This window comes from Zalophus californianus, chromosome 12 (genome assembly GCF_009762305.2).
Source record: "Zalophus californianus isolate mZalCal1 chromosome 12, mZalCal1.pri.v2, whole genome shotgun sequence".
NCBI lineage: Eukaryota > Metazoa > Chordata > Mammalia > Carnivora > Otariidae > Zalophus > Zalophus californianus.
Window position 1 is genome coordinate 2,139,931 of NC_045606.1, and position 13,385 is coordinate 2,153,315.

The 13,385-nt window shown below is 49.4% G+C and overlaps 1 protein-coding gene across 1 annotated transcript in view; it reads right to left on the reverse strand.

The window, feature by feature from the left end:
• Window positions 1-258: 258 nt before the first annotated feature.
• Window positions 259-13,385, reverse strand: part of PKD1L1 (polycystin 1 like 1, transient receptor potential channel interacting) — a 100,003-nt gene continuing 86,876 nt past the window's right edge. Inside the window, exon 50 of the mRNA XM_035723181.1 lies at window positions 259-786. The gene's annotated coding sequence lies outside the window, so the exon portion shown is untranslated. The remainder of the gene's footprint in view (window positions 787-13,385) is intronic.

A 13,385-nucleotide genomic window follows, 5' to 3' on the forward strand; every position in this document is an offset into this window, starting at 1 on the left:
TCAAAATCCCATCCTGGTCCAATACTTCTGTCTTGTCTTTCCTTTCTTCCTTTCTTTCTCTCTTTCTCTCTTTCTTCTTTCTCTCTCTCTCTTTCTCTCTCTCTCTCTCTTTCTCTCTTTCCTTCTTTCCTTCCTTCCTTCCTTCCTTCCTTCCTTCCTTCCTTCTTTCTTTTCTTTCGAGAGGGAAGCGGGGAGGGACAGATGGAGAGGGAGAATCCCAAGCAAATCCCCCACCAAGTGGGGAGCCCAATGGGGGGCTTGATCTCACCACCCTGAGGTTATGACCTGAGCCGAAATCAAGAGTCAGATGTTTAATCGACTGAGCCACCCAGGCGCCCCCATCCCAGTCCATTTTATTGCATTTATTAGATTTATGTGCTACCTTATAGGAACCGAGACTCAACAGCTAGAACAGAAACGTCACACAATAAGATGATAGTCTTTTGATACCAGGACGGATTCAGTAAAACAAATAAGCAAACAAATACAACAATACGTAGCTCCAGGGCAGCTAGGAAAGGAACCATCTGGAAAACAGTAGAGATGGACTCTTACCCCAATATGGACTGTTGGGAGGGGGGTTTTGAGTGATGGTCTGGTGACAGACAAACCTCGATTGTGACTTAGTTTTCCGTATACTTGTGTGAACTTGAATCATGGGTGCCTTCCTGGAACCTTGATTCTTGTCCTTATAAAGCCCGGACGTCGGCTGCAGACGGTGTTGTGTGGGTTCAGATGTTTGAGAGCACCTTAGCATGGCACCGGGCTGCCGTGAGTCCTCCCTCCCTGGTGGCCAGAAAGAAAAAATGAAAACCATCTTACACCGGAACAAATCCCAAATCCACCTAAAATAAATAGACAGAAAGATGAATCCGTATTATGATCTGTCAGGACGGAGAAGGTTCTGTGCAGTGAACCCCAAGGGCAGAAGCTGAGTCCATCCCGGGGTGAGGTTTCCGTGGACTCTGCTCCCCCCAAGAGGCAGGATGTCCGGATGCGTAAATGCTGGTTCCAGAACCCCAGTGCCTGGTTCACGTGCTAGCGTCACTGCCTTCTCGCTCTGGGACCCGCGACACATTACTTTATCCCTCTGTGCCCTGACACAAAGGCAGAGGCTAATAAAACCTATTTCTCAGGGCTGTGTGAAGACTCAACTAGTTAATATTTGTAAAAAAACAACTTCAAACCGTGGCTGGCATGTGGCAAGCAACAGTAGAATACGCACACATACATAGGTGGTCTGTTGTATTTGTTATCAACGAGAATTTCAAAGGCAAAAAAGGAAGTAGGTAGAATAGTTAGAATTCTTGGTGTTATGGGCCGAATTGCGTCCCCTCGGGATTCATATGTTGACAGTCCTGTCCATGTTCATACGTCGGAATATAATCGTATTTGGAGATAGGGCATTTAAAGATGTGATTAAGACCAAATGAGGCCGTTGGGATGGGTGCTAATCCCATCTGACTGGTGCCCTTATAAGAGGAGGAGGTCAGGACACAGAGGGAGAAGATGGTGTCTCCCCGCCAGGGAGGGAGGCCTCAGGACAGCCAGTCCCAGACACCCCGATCTCGGACTTCCAGCCTCCAGCACCGGTAGGAAACCCATTTCCATCCGGGCCACATGATCTGTGCTACTGCGTTCTGACTGCCCTAGCAAATGAACACACTTACTAAATAAAGATCTTTTTTTTTTTTTAGATTTTGTTTATTTATTTGACAGAGAGAGACACAGCGAGAGAGGGAACACAGGCAGGGGGAGTGGGGGAGGGAGAAGCAGGCTTCCCGCCGAGCAGAGAGCCCGACGTGGGGCTCGATCCCAGGACCCTGGGATCACGACCTGAGCCAAAGGCAGATGCTTAACGACTGAGCCACCCAGGTGCCCAATAAAGATCTCTTCTAATCAGACACAAAAGTAAGTATTTTTTCCAATTGAAAGATGGGCCAGGGCGCCTGGGTGGCTCAGTCGGTGAAGCGTCTGCCTTCGGCTCAGGCCAAGATCTCGGGGTCCTGGGATCGAGCCCCACATCGGGCTCCCTGCTCGGCGGGAAGTCTGCTTCTCCTTCTCCCTCTGCCTCTGTCCCTCCTCCCCCAACCCTGTGCTCATGCTCTCTCTCACTCTCTGTTGCTCCCAAATGAATACATAAAACACCTTAAGAAAAAAAAGAAAGAAAGAAAAGAAAAGAAAGATGGGCCAAGTACATGAACAATTTACTGAAAAAAAGAAAAGTGGCCAGCACACATAAAAAAAAAAAAAAATACTCAACTTCACCAGTAATCAAAGAAATGTGAGTTTGGACAATGGCCTGCTAGTTGGCACAGTGGACTGACCAAGATGGAAGGAAAGAGGTCCCCAGCACGGCTGCTGCGGTGAGGAGTGGCGCCCTCACTGCTCTGCCCACGGCCACGGCCAAGGCTGAACAGCCCGTCGGCCCCGTGGAGGGCATGAGCAGAGCCCTGCTGTCTCCCGGACTTTGTGCGGGTTCTGACTCAGAGCCCCTGTGGATGCGGGCGCGTGTCTCTGGGCTGGTCGGGAAGGCCACCAGCACGCTGGCTCGGGAGCTCGACGTCTCGATGACGTCACTGAAGGCTGTTACGTCTGCGTGGCCCCCAAGTGTCTCCTCATGGCCGTCTGTAGTCCCGCCATCCCCCACCCCCAGGCCCCTGCAGCCGTGGGTCGGGCTTCTGTCACCACACGCTCATTTTCCTGCCCCAGAATCGCGTCTGAACGGAAGCACTCGGTGCCTGCGGACTCTAGCCGTCCGGCTGCTTTCACTCGGCGTAGGCTCACGGGGACCCGTCCCCATCATCCCGTGAGTCAACGGTTCATCCCTCTTTTGCTGGAAGACAGGGAACGAGCAAGAAGAGCCCCAGGATACACGGCCCGCTGCTTGAGTTTCCAGGGAGGGCACACAGAGGCAGGGCACGGCAGGCTCCCTGGGCTGGGGGGCAGAGGTGAGGGCCTGGGGGTCCCGGCAGCTGGCGTTCGCAGGGGGCCCACAGAGGAGAGAGGCCCAGAGAGGCCCTCCACACGTCTGCGAGGGGAAATTCCTCAAGGCCAGGCCGAGAGCAGCTGAGCGGGTTAGAGCAGTGCCCGGTGCCCACGCGGGGCCGGAGTGGACAACCTCATCGTCGGCGTGGCCTCGTGCAGGCCCTTCCAGAAGGGCCTCATCTCTGCAGAGACAACGATTAGCTCCGTATTAAGGCTGCCCATGGCCTGCCTCACATGTCTGCAAAGCAAGAGTCACGTGGCTCAAAGTCTTTCCAAGGAACTCAACAGCATCCCAGAACAAAGCCCATGAGTTTTCACAGAAATACAAAATATCCAGCGTTCAACATGGTAAGACTCACAAGTGTGGTATAGCAGGTATGCAAAGCAGTGGAGAAACGTGACCGAGATGAGAAAAATCAAACAGTTAAAGCTGATGCGGAGGGGACACAGATGCTGGAATTAGAGGGTATAAACCAAAGACATTATTATAACTGGATTTCTAGATAGTCAAGAAATGAAGTAGAGACGTGGAAGATAGGTTTAAAAACCCAACTAATCAGGGGCATCTGGGTGGCACAGTGGGTCGGGCGTCCGACTCTTGGTTTCAGCTCAGGTCATGATCTCAGGGTTGTGAGATCGAGCCCTGTGTGGGGCCCCTCACTCAGCGCAGAGTCGGCTTGAGATTCTCTCCCTCTGCCCCTCCCCCCACCTCTCTCTCTCTGTCTCTCAAATAAATAAATCTTAAAAAAAAAAAAACACAACCAGTCAAACTTCTAGAGATGAAACCTATAAAGCTTGAGATAAGATGTGTGTGTGTGTGTGTGTGTGTGTGTGTGTGTGTGTGTGTGTGTGTGTGTGTGTAAATATACATGCTGTATGGGATTCAGGGAAGATTAGACATGGGGTTAATTACTTAATTAGAAAGATTAGCAAACTTGAGGATACAGAAGATTAGACACTGGGTTAATTACTTAATTATAAAAGATTGGCAAACTTGAGGATATAACTATTTAAAATATTCGAAATGAAACACAAAGAGAAAAAAAGATTGTTTTAATACAAGACTGATGAATCACGGATCTGTACTTCTGAAACAAATAATGCAACATATTTTAAGAAAAAAGAAAAAGAAGAAGATAGCAGGAGGGGAAGAATGAAGGGGAGTAAGTCGGAGAGGGAGACGAGCCATGAGAGACGATGGACTCTGAAGAACAAACTGAGGGTTCTAGAGGGGAAGGGGGTAGGGGATGGGTTAGCCTGGTGATGGGTATTAAAGAGGGCACATTCTGCATGGAGCACTGGGTGTTATGCACAAACAATGAATCATGGAACGCTACATCAAAAACTAATGATGTAATGTATGGTGATTAACATAACAATAAAAAATTATTAAAAAAAAAAGATTGTTTTAAGTGAAAAGGACACCCGTGAGCTGTGGGACAACGTCAGGGGGCCTGACAGGTGCTTGAGGCCATGAAGGATGTGGGGCAGGTGTGAGGAAAATACTTGAAGAAATGTCTCCAAATTTTCCAGTTCTCATGGAAGCTGTACATCCCCAGATCCAAGCGAGGCTGAGCATCGCAGACAGGAAGAAAACCACCCCAAGCACATTGTGCTCCAATTGCTCAAAACCAGCGATAGAGAGGAAATCTTAAAAGTGGTCAGAGATAAAGAACACTTTACATACAGAGGAATGAGGATAAGAACAAAGTAAGAAAAGCTGTCGGCGCTGCAAAGAGAAGCAGACAATCCGTAGCCGCAGGACGTGACTTCAGTCCCCACGTCCTGACCGACTCCAGCAGACAATCAGCAGGTGCGCGAGCCTCCAACAAAGCCGTCAGCCAGCCCTCCCTCAGGGACAGCCAGAGTGCTCTCCCAGCGACAAAGGGGACATGCTCCTTAGGACGTCCAGCCACGTTCAGGGACATAAAACAAGTCTCAGGAATTGTCAAAGGATTCAAGCCACACGAGGTATGTTCTCTGACCACAACAGAATTAGAAATCAGTTACGTGAGGACATCTGGAAAATCCCAATACATGCGGACTAAAAGGCAGGCTTCTACATATGGGGTCACAGAAGAAGCCAAAAGGGAAATTAGAAAGTATTTTGAACTAAATGAAAATGAAAACGCAGCCTGTAACAGCCCGCAGGATGCACTAAAGCCATCCTTTGAGAGCGAACCATAGCACTAAATGCTTGCCATGGGAAAGAAGAAACATCTCCAGCCAGGGAGCTCAGCTTCTATCTGAAGAAGGACAAGAAGAACCAATTAAACCTAATGGCAGCAGGAGAAAGAAAATACTAAAGATCAGGGCAGAAATCAGTGCCTAGAACAGAGAAAGGCAATGAAACCAAAGCTGGTTCTTTGAGGCCAGAGGACCCCAGCCGGGCTGATGAGAAGGAAAACCAGACTCCCGTGAGCCACAACACAGGACTTCCCCCGACCGTCCTGTTCCTGGACTAGTGTTTATCATTCTGGGCACACAGACGGTACACACAGGGCCAGAGGAGGATCGCCAGGAGTCAGCAGGCAAGGGAAGGGGCTCATGGGGACGGTGGGGGTGGGGCAATGTCAGGTGGAGATGGGGACATCATCAAAAAATATAGTTTACAGTTGGGTGGAATGAGGAAAGTATTTCTCTTACAAATAATAAACAATAACTAACACAAATAATAAATAATAAATACAAATAATAACTAATAAAGCCACTTCTGTTGTTTGATGTGCTGAGGTCTTTGACCCAAGCCACCAATTTTCAGTGCATTTAAATCTGGACTAGGGACAAGGGCACTGGAAATGTGGCTGTATCACTGGCACATCGGTTAGTGACTTAAAAGTTCCTCTTTCGTGGCATCTCGCATGTCTCAGTCCCATGTGTGCTGGTCTCTCCCCCCTGACTGTCGTCCCCGACACGGGGGTCTGTGGTGGCTCCTACTGACCTCAGAGGCATCTTGGATCTTGAAGCAGACCTACCCGGAATGCAAGGCAAGACTATTTTATCTCAGAAGGAGTTTTGCCCACAGAACAAACTGGTGGCTGTACCTTTTTAAACATGAGCTGAGCTGACAAACTGTTGTATCAGTAATTCAATCAGGACATTTGCCCCATGGAGAAACTCAACGGTCTTTGACAATATGCTCTCATAGCCTTAACTTATCTGGTCTAAAGCACGACCGAAGTACAGCTTCAGCCCTGCCCAGCACCACGAGGATTTCCGCTTCTTTCTTAGGTGAGGGCAGCGAATGTGGATCCAGAAGGAGGAGGTATTCGACCGTGCGGACAGATGGCCCACCAGTCAGCCCGCCGGCTGCGTGTCCCGTCAAGTGGGCCGCCCTAGAGCAGAGACCAAGTATTTAGTGGTGCATGTGGACATTGAACTTGCATGGTCCTGGGCTGAGTTGCTTTCCTTCATCCATTTCGTTCGGGGGTATTGATGCTGTTCGGATGCCAGGGAGCCTGTCATGGCGGAAACATGTTGCTTGGTAAGGAGCAAGATGCCCATTCGCTGAGCTGCCATGTCAGGGAGGGTGGTTCCGGCTTTAGGCAGAACTCCTGTATCTCTCAGGCTTGGCCGATGCCCTGATCTTTCTTCCATGCACACTTCTGCCAGCGTTCTCTCTGCAGATATCTGGTTACTGACACAAACATATTACTCTGATCCCAAATAATCCTGAGTTTTGGAGCTTCCAAGAGGGACTCTCCAGGATCCACCGTGGCATGGGATCGCCCCTGTCTGAGTCTTGGTACAACAGGAAGTGGAAACAGATGGTGTGGGGCCCAACACGGGCTGGACCCTCATTAGGCAGATCAGAGCACTGGGGACGGCCACCCCTGGAGGATCGCAGATGCCTCCCTGCTCTGGAACTTTCACGCTGGAAAGATAATGGAGGCAAGGGATAAACCCTGGGCCGGGCTGGAGGAAGGAGGTACCGGGAAGCTGCGCGGGTTGTAAAGCACATTTCTGATTGGGGCCACTCTCTTGTCTGCTAGAGAAAGCATTACATTTTTTATTAATTATAAAGTGTCATTTCCATCATGCTAGTTTTGCATGTTAGAACAATCTTAAGTTATTTTTAAACTTTTTTTTTTTTTTTTTTTTACATTGAGAGATCGTAGGTACAGGTGCAATTGTAAAAACCTTGTACAGAGATCCCATGAACCCTTTACCTGGCTTTCCTCACAGTAACGTATCTCGTCTCTCGCAACCACAGGACCATCTCAACTTGGATGTTACATCCGATATGGTTAAGACACAGAACATTCCATCCCAGGGTCCCTCCTGCTGCCTTATTCTAGCTGCATGTCTCTCCCTCCTGCTCTAGAATCTGCTATCCAACTTCGTAATGTTGTCACTTCAAGCGTGTTACATAAACACGATCATATAGTACGTAACCCGAGCTTGGCTCTGACAGTCAGCGTAATTCCCTGGAGATGCACCCTGGTTGCCACACGCACGGATACCCTGTTCCTCTTCACTCCGGCAGAGTGTTCCACAGGCAAATGCCCTATAGTTTCGCTGTTTAATCAGTGACGGGTATCGGGGAGGTTTCCCCACTTAGGGGTATTACAAGGAAGCTAGGAAAGTGCACGCTCAGGGTTTTGTGTGGGATAAATATATCCATTTCTCTGGGATAAATATATCCATTCTGGTACCATTTCTGGATCCCAAGTTCTTGCGTTTCATTTTATAAGAAGTTGCCTATTTCCCAGAAGGGCTGTACCCCTCTGCATTCCCACCAGCAATGGATGCGAGAACGGGTCTCTGCGTGCACGCCCTGTGAAGTGTCACTTTTACTTGAGCCGTTGTCATGGGTGTGGGGTGATGCCTCACTGGTCCCACCCTTCGTCACCTTCGTGGCTGCTGAGGCTCACATCTCGTGAGTTTCTGGACGTTCTCTTCAGTGAAATGTCCGTTCATGTTTTGGTCCGTTTTCTACCAGGATTATTTGTAATTTATTGCTGAGTTCTGAGAGTTCTTTATATATTCTACATACTAGCCCTTTGTCGAATGTGTGGTTTGCAATCTCTAGTTGTTTGTTTACCCTTTTCCCAAGGTAGCTTGTAGAGCAAAGCTTTTAATTTTGATCTTATGGATTGTGCTGATTTGCTTCTTTGGTTCTTCTTTTTTCAAAAATGCTGTGGTTTTATGTTTTTCCTTTGAGTCCCTGATCTGTTTTGAGTTAATTTTTGTCTAAGGTGTGAGGTGCAGATTGAAGCACTATTTTTTTTTCACTTTTTTCTTGCTTCCAGCTGTCCAATTACACCAGCACCATTGTTGAAAAGGCTGTTCTTCCTTCAACTGCATTGTTTTGCACTTTTGTCGAAAACTGGTTGGGCCTGTTTGCATGGCTCTATCTCTGGATTCTCTGCTCTGTCCCCATGACCTCTGTGTCTGTTCTGCCCCACATCACCGTCCTGACCACTGCCGCGACCCGGCATGGTCATCCCTCTCCTCTGACTCAGCGTGCAAGAAACCAGCCACCTCTGAGGATTATAAACGTTGTCATCCACAGCTTTGGGAACAAACCCGCTCACCGTCTGCAGGGCACTGGGTATGCTAAGGTCATCCAAAGGTTCCAGTCACATTCCTGAAATTTGATGATCCAGTTTCCTTGCTCCTTGCCCAACAGCAGGACCAGGAAGATGGTGAAAATGAAATGCAGTAAGTTATGAAGGTGCCTCTGGCCAGCACCGATCTCTGGAAAACAACTGAGCTCTGCTCACTGCACAGAAAGCCTTCCTAAGGCTTCTACATTTCCGAGGCCAAAGGCTAGTATTTTTGTGCTCTTTAGCCAGTTCCAGACAGTCCACAGCAGCGGGAGACATCAGGGAGAAGGTAGCCAGCCCTAGAACAGGGGTCCCCAGTCCCTGAGACTTCCACAGCTGCCTTCTACAAGCACTCTAATTCTGCAGATCCGGCCCAGTACCTTCCCACACCGGGGCAGTGAGTGGGGACGTGCTTGGGTCTGGCATGCCCACGGTGCCTGCTGTAATTAGGACCCCTTCTCTCCCACCCAAGAGAGACTTGGCGATGCCAGAAAGGGAGCATGGGGTCTGACAGGGAAGGTCTAGCCACTGCCCCACCTCTCTCCTTGGTCCCACTGCAAATTACGTGCCTCACCCCTCAATGTCATGAGGCAGGATGAGCTCCTCAGGACACGTCCCCAAGTGCGGCACCTGCTTTGATCCACTGCACTAGAACCCACCCAGACTAGACACTTCCTTCTGAGCTGCTGGGGAGTGGGGTCAGTCCTTTACAAAGGTGTGGTATCCAGACACCCATGGTTTCAGGGGGAGGCTCAATCGTGAGCCTATATATTTTTTTAAGATTTATTTATTTGAGAGAGAGAGTCCTGGGTGGGCTAGAGGGGAAACAGAGCGAGGGAGAGAGAAGCAGACTCTGCACTGAGCACGGAGCCCGACGTAGGGCTCGGTATCAGGACCCTGAGATCATGACCTGAGCTGAAATCAAGAGTCGGATTCTCAACCGACTGCGCCACCCAGGTGCCCCATCGTGCTCCTAGTTTAAACTGCCATTTCAGGTGGCAAAAACGAATTCATTTTTTGGTTATCACCTGATCTTTTTCAGGGTCCAAGAACTCGGATGATTCATTCCTTCTGTAGTTTTTACGATAATCAGCATGTCCTAAGATGCAAACATTTGTCCTATGAAAGCCTCCCCACAGGAGGATCTATGCGGAGTAAAAAAATAGAAAGCTTGTGAAATTTTTGTTTTACTTTTTTTCACCTAGTGGAATGAAATTCCTCAAAAAGTTGAAATTAATTGAAACGATATAGCCCTTGTCCTCAAGTAGTGACATTTGCTCAAAGGTATTCGTGATGGGTCCCCCACCCAAAGATGCCAAGGTGCCACCCCAGTGCTTGTAGATGCGACCTCACTCTATGGATGATCACATCAAGATGAGTCCCATGGGGGGAGCCCTAACCCCAGGTGACCATGTCCTTATAAAACACACAGACAAACGCAGGGGGCCACCCCAGGAAAACAGGAGCTGGGGGTCCCCAAGCCGAGGAGCCGGGCAGGGGAGGTGGGGAGGCCTGGCACAGACCCATCCCCGGCGCCTTCAGAGGGTGCGAGGCCCAGTGGCACCCCATCTCGGATCCCGGGGCTCCCAAACTGTGACACGTTACGCTTGTGTTTCTGGGCTTTTGTTGCAGCCGCCCCGGCAAACAAATGCAGTATTTTGCTTATTATTTTGGGACATAACCGTAGTTTGAAAGACTCTCAGCTAAAACAGAAACTTCTTCGGAAGGCAGTCAGCTGATAGTGCCATTTAGTCTTTAGGAATCCAGCTTCCTTGGCTCCCACGACAAGATAATTTGGTTCACGTAAATAAATTACGTTTTCACAGGCACACAGAAGTCCTGGTTTCTATCCATCGCGTCTCAAGTGTTACCCCAGCACACCACGAAATGGAGAAGGGATTAACAATAATACTTCAATTTGGCCAGAGCTCGGGCTGCCAGGAAGCAATGAATCAAGTCCGACAAAGTCCGACAACAGCTCTCCATCTTGGGAAGTTATCAGGGGCAAACTTAAATATAATCCCGAAAGCAGAGGAAATTATCTCCAAGACTTTCGGCTTCAACATTTGTCTGGTTCTTTCCACTTCTGATATATTATGCATCTGTAAATCACAGCTGAATAGTTCTCTTAAATTTAATTAGCTTTTCTTGTGATGTCCACGGAAGGGAAAAATTCCAAGGTATTCTTAGACATGGAGAAAAGTTTAGAAAAACAATAAGAACCATCACAGCTAATCACACCCGTAGCTTTGACTCCAGCATGTTGCCATCTTGCCGTGCAGTGATTCAACAGAGCCTTTTCGTTTATTTTTTATTTTTTTTAAGTCATCTCTACGGCCAGCGTGGGGCTCGAACCCACAATCCCAAGATCAAGAGTCGCACGCCCCACCGACTGAGCTGGCCAGGCGCCCCAAAGCTTTTCATTTGGAAATCATCTTGAACATACAAGAAAACTTGCAAGAATAGTTCACTTGAACGCTCCTATACCTCGTGTTGGAATCACATATTAACACTCTGCCCTATTTACTTTATTTTCCTTCTTTCTACCCATATACATATTTTAGTAGCTTCTTTTGGCCAATCACCGATTACTACGTATTTAGTGAGCACCAGGCTCTGTAGAAAGCCCTGAGAGGAGAGGGTGAGACACAGCTCACGGGCAGACCTGTGGGATGCTGGGTCAGTTCAGTCAAATCCAGGGCCAATCTCCTGCTACATATTGAGTGAATCTTGGGAGTTATGGGGGAGTGCATTCTTCCTAGGAAACCTCATTTTATTAATTTATTTTAAAGATTTTATTCTTTATTGGAGAGAGAGAGCAAGCACAAGCAGGGAGAGGGGGAGAGGCAGAGGGGGAAGCAGGCTCCTTGCTGAGCAGGGAGCCCGATGTGGGACTTGATCCCAGGACCCTGAGATCATGACCTGAGCCGAAGGCAGACGCTTAACGACTGAGCCACCCAAGCGCCCCGTCGTTTTAATTTTTTATTATCTTTTTAAAAGATTTTATTTTTAAGTGATCTCTACACCCAGCGTGGGGCTCAAACTCATGACCCCGAGAGCAAGAGCCGCAGGCTCCACCAACCGAGCCAGCCGGGCGCCCCGAGACCTCATTGTAACCCAGCATCTGCATCATGAATGGCCCCTTGCAGCCTCCCACGACGAGGCCCTTCATGCTGCAGATCCAAGTGGGCACCGGAGTCGCTGAGAACTTTGCCTCCAATTCTGAGACTTGTATTTTCCAAGTTCCAGGAATAGTGTGTCTTCTCGGGAGACACAGACATCCCTGGACCCCTGTCCCCAGCCCCTGGGAGCTGTGCCCATCATAGCACTCGGTCCTTCACCCGGGAGGACACTGAGGTTCAGGATGTTAAGTCGCTACCCTAGGCCCACCCACCAGCCAGCCAGCGCCTAAAACCAAATCCCACTCAGCAGGTGCTCGAGTACCAGTCCCACCTGCCTCTCCCGGGAGCCCATACTTCCTGTGTGCTCAGGCCAAGCGGATATTTCCTTAAACCAACCCTTCATAACCTGTTTTCTTCTCAAGGATTCGAGTTCCGTGTGTTCATGAGTCCAGAAAGCTGGGTTTATGGAACCCGATCAGAACCACAAAAAGTCCTGGATTTGGGGGGGAGGGGGAGCTCAGCAAATTTCCTGGGCGGGTTTCTGTGACATTCATAGGCTGTCCACGTTAAGGAAAGGCCAAGCCTTCCAAATATCTTTTAAGGCCACCCGCAAACTGGCAAAGGGAAGGGAAGGAGTGGGATGAAAACCCACCCTTCTGAGGGCTCCCCGAGTCCTGACAGTCACTGACTCACAGGGCACACACAAACCTCTCCGAAGGTTTCCTTGGAGGTGGAAAGTGAGCCCCGGATCCTCCACGGCTACACCAAATGCCCAGCTTCCTCCTGGCAGGTGGGTGCTAAGGAATGACATGTCCTTGTAAAGAAGGACCAAAACCGCTCAGGCAGACTGTAACCTGAGGTCGGGATGTTCCTGACCTTCTGGATGCTCCTGCCTGACTCAGCCATATTCATAAAAGTGAATCCAGAGGGAAATCAGCAGGAAAAACCCCTCTGGCCCCTCAAAGCTGCACTGAAGTCTCAGTGGCCTGGCCACTCCCACAGAGCAGTGGGTCCCTGGGGTGGTGGGGTCGGGGGGAAGTGACGGGGTCCGGGCATCAGGAAGAATTTGGGGCAAAGTCCTCTGGTGTGCAGCTCTCCCCGGGTGGGATCGACACAGCCTAGCAGAGAGCGTGCTAAGGTACTTGCGGCTGCCAAGCGGGCAAGGATGAAAGCGCAGAGACGGGCAGCCCCGCGGCATGTCGCTGCACTGAGTCACTCCAAAAAGACAAAGAACAATGTGATTGTAGGTGGTTCGCATAGCTCCAGGAAACCAACCCTTCCAGTTTATAACGATACGAATCTGAATTATTAAAGGCTAAGATGAAAAACAGCTACCCTGAAGTTAGGAAATTCAAACGGGTTGTTTGCTCAGATCACATCATACAAAAGAGGGTCTGTCCCGTGTGGGGCCAGCAGGTTGTGGCGCAGGAACTGGGATCTACAGGCAGCCCCGTGCCTCCGTGGCAATTGTCCTCGAACCTCAGGAAACTGGTCTGAACGGCACAGGCTGGTGCCCCATCCGAGGACCCACCGTAGGCTGCGCTGTGCATGGGGAACACGAGCAACCACGCTGGGAAGTGTGGCTGTCCGCTATTAGATGTATCAACTCGGGCGTGTCCAGGAAGGAGACCGGTAAATCCCTTAAATGTTCTTTCTTATTGTTCTTTTAATCTGATGCTGGATTCAATTTGCCATTGTTTTTGTTTGTTTTGTTTTGTTTTTTAGA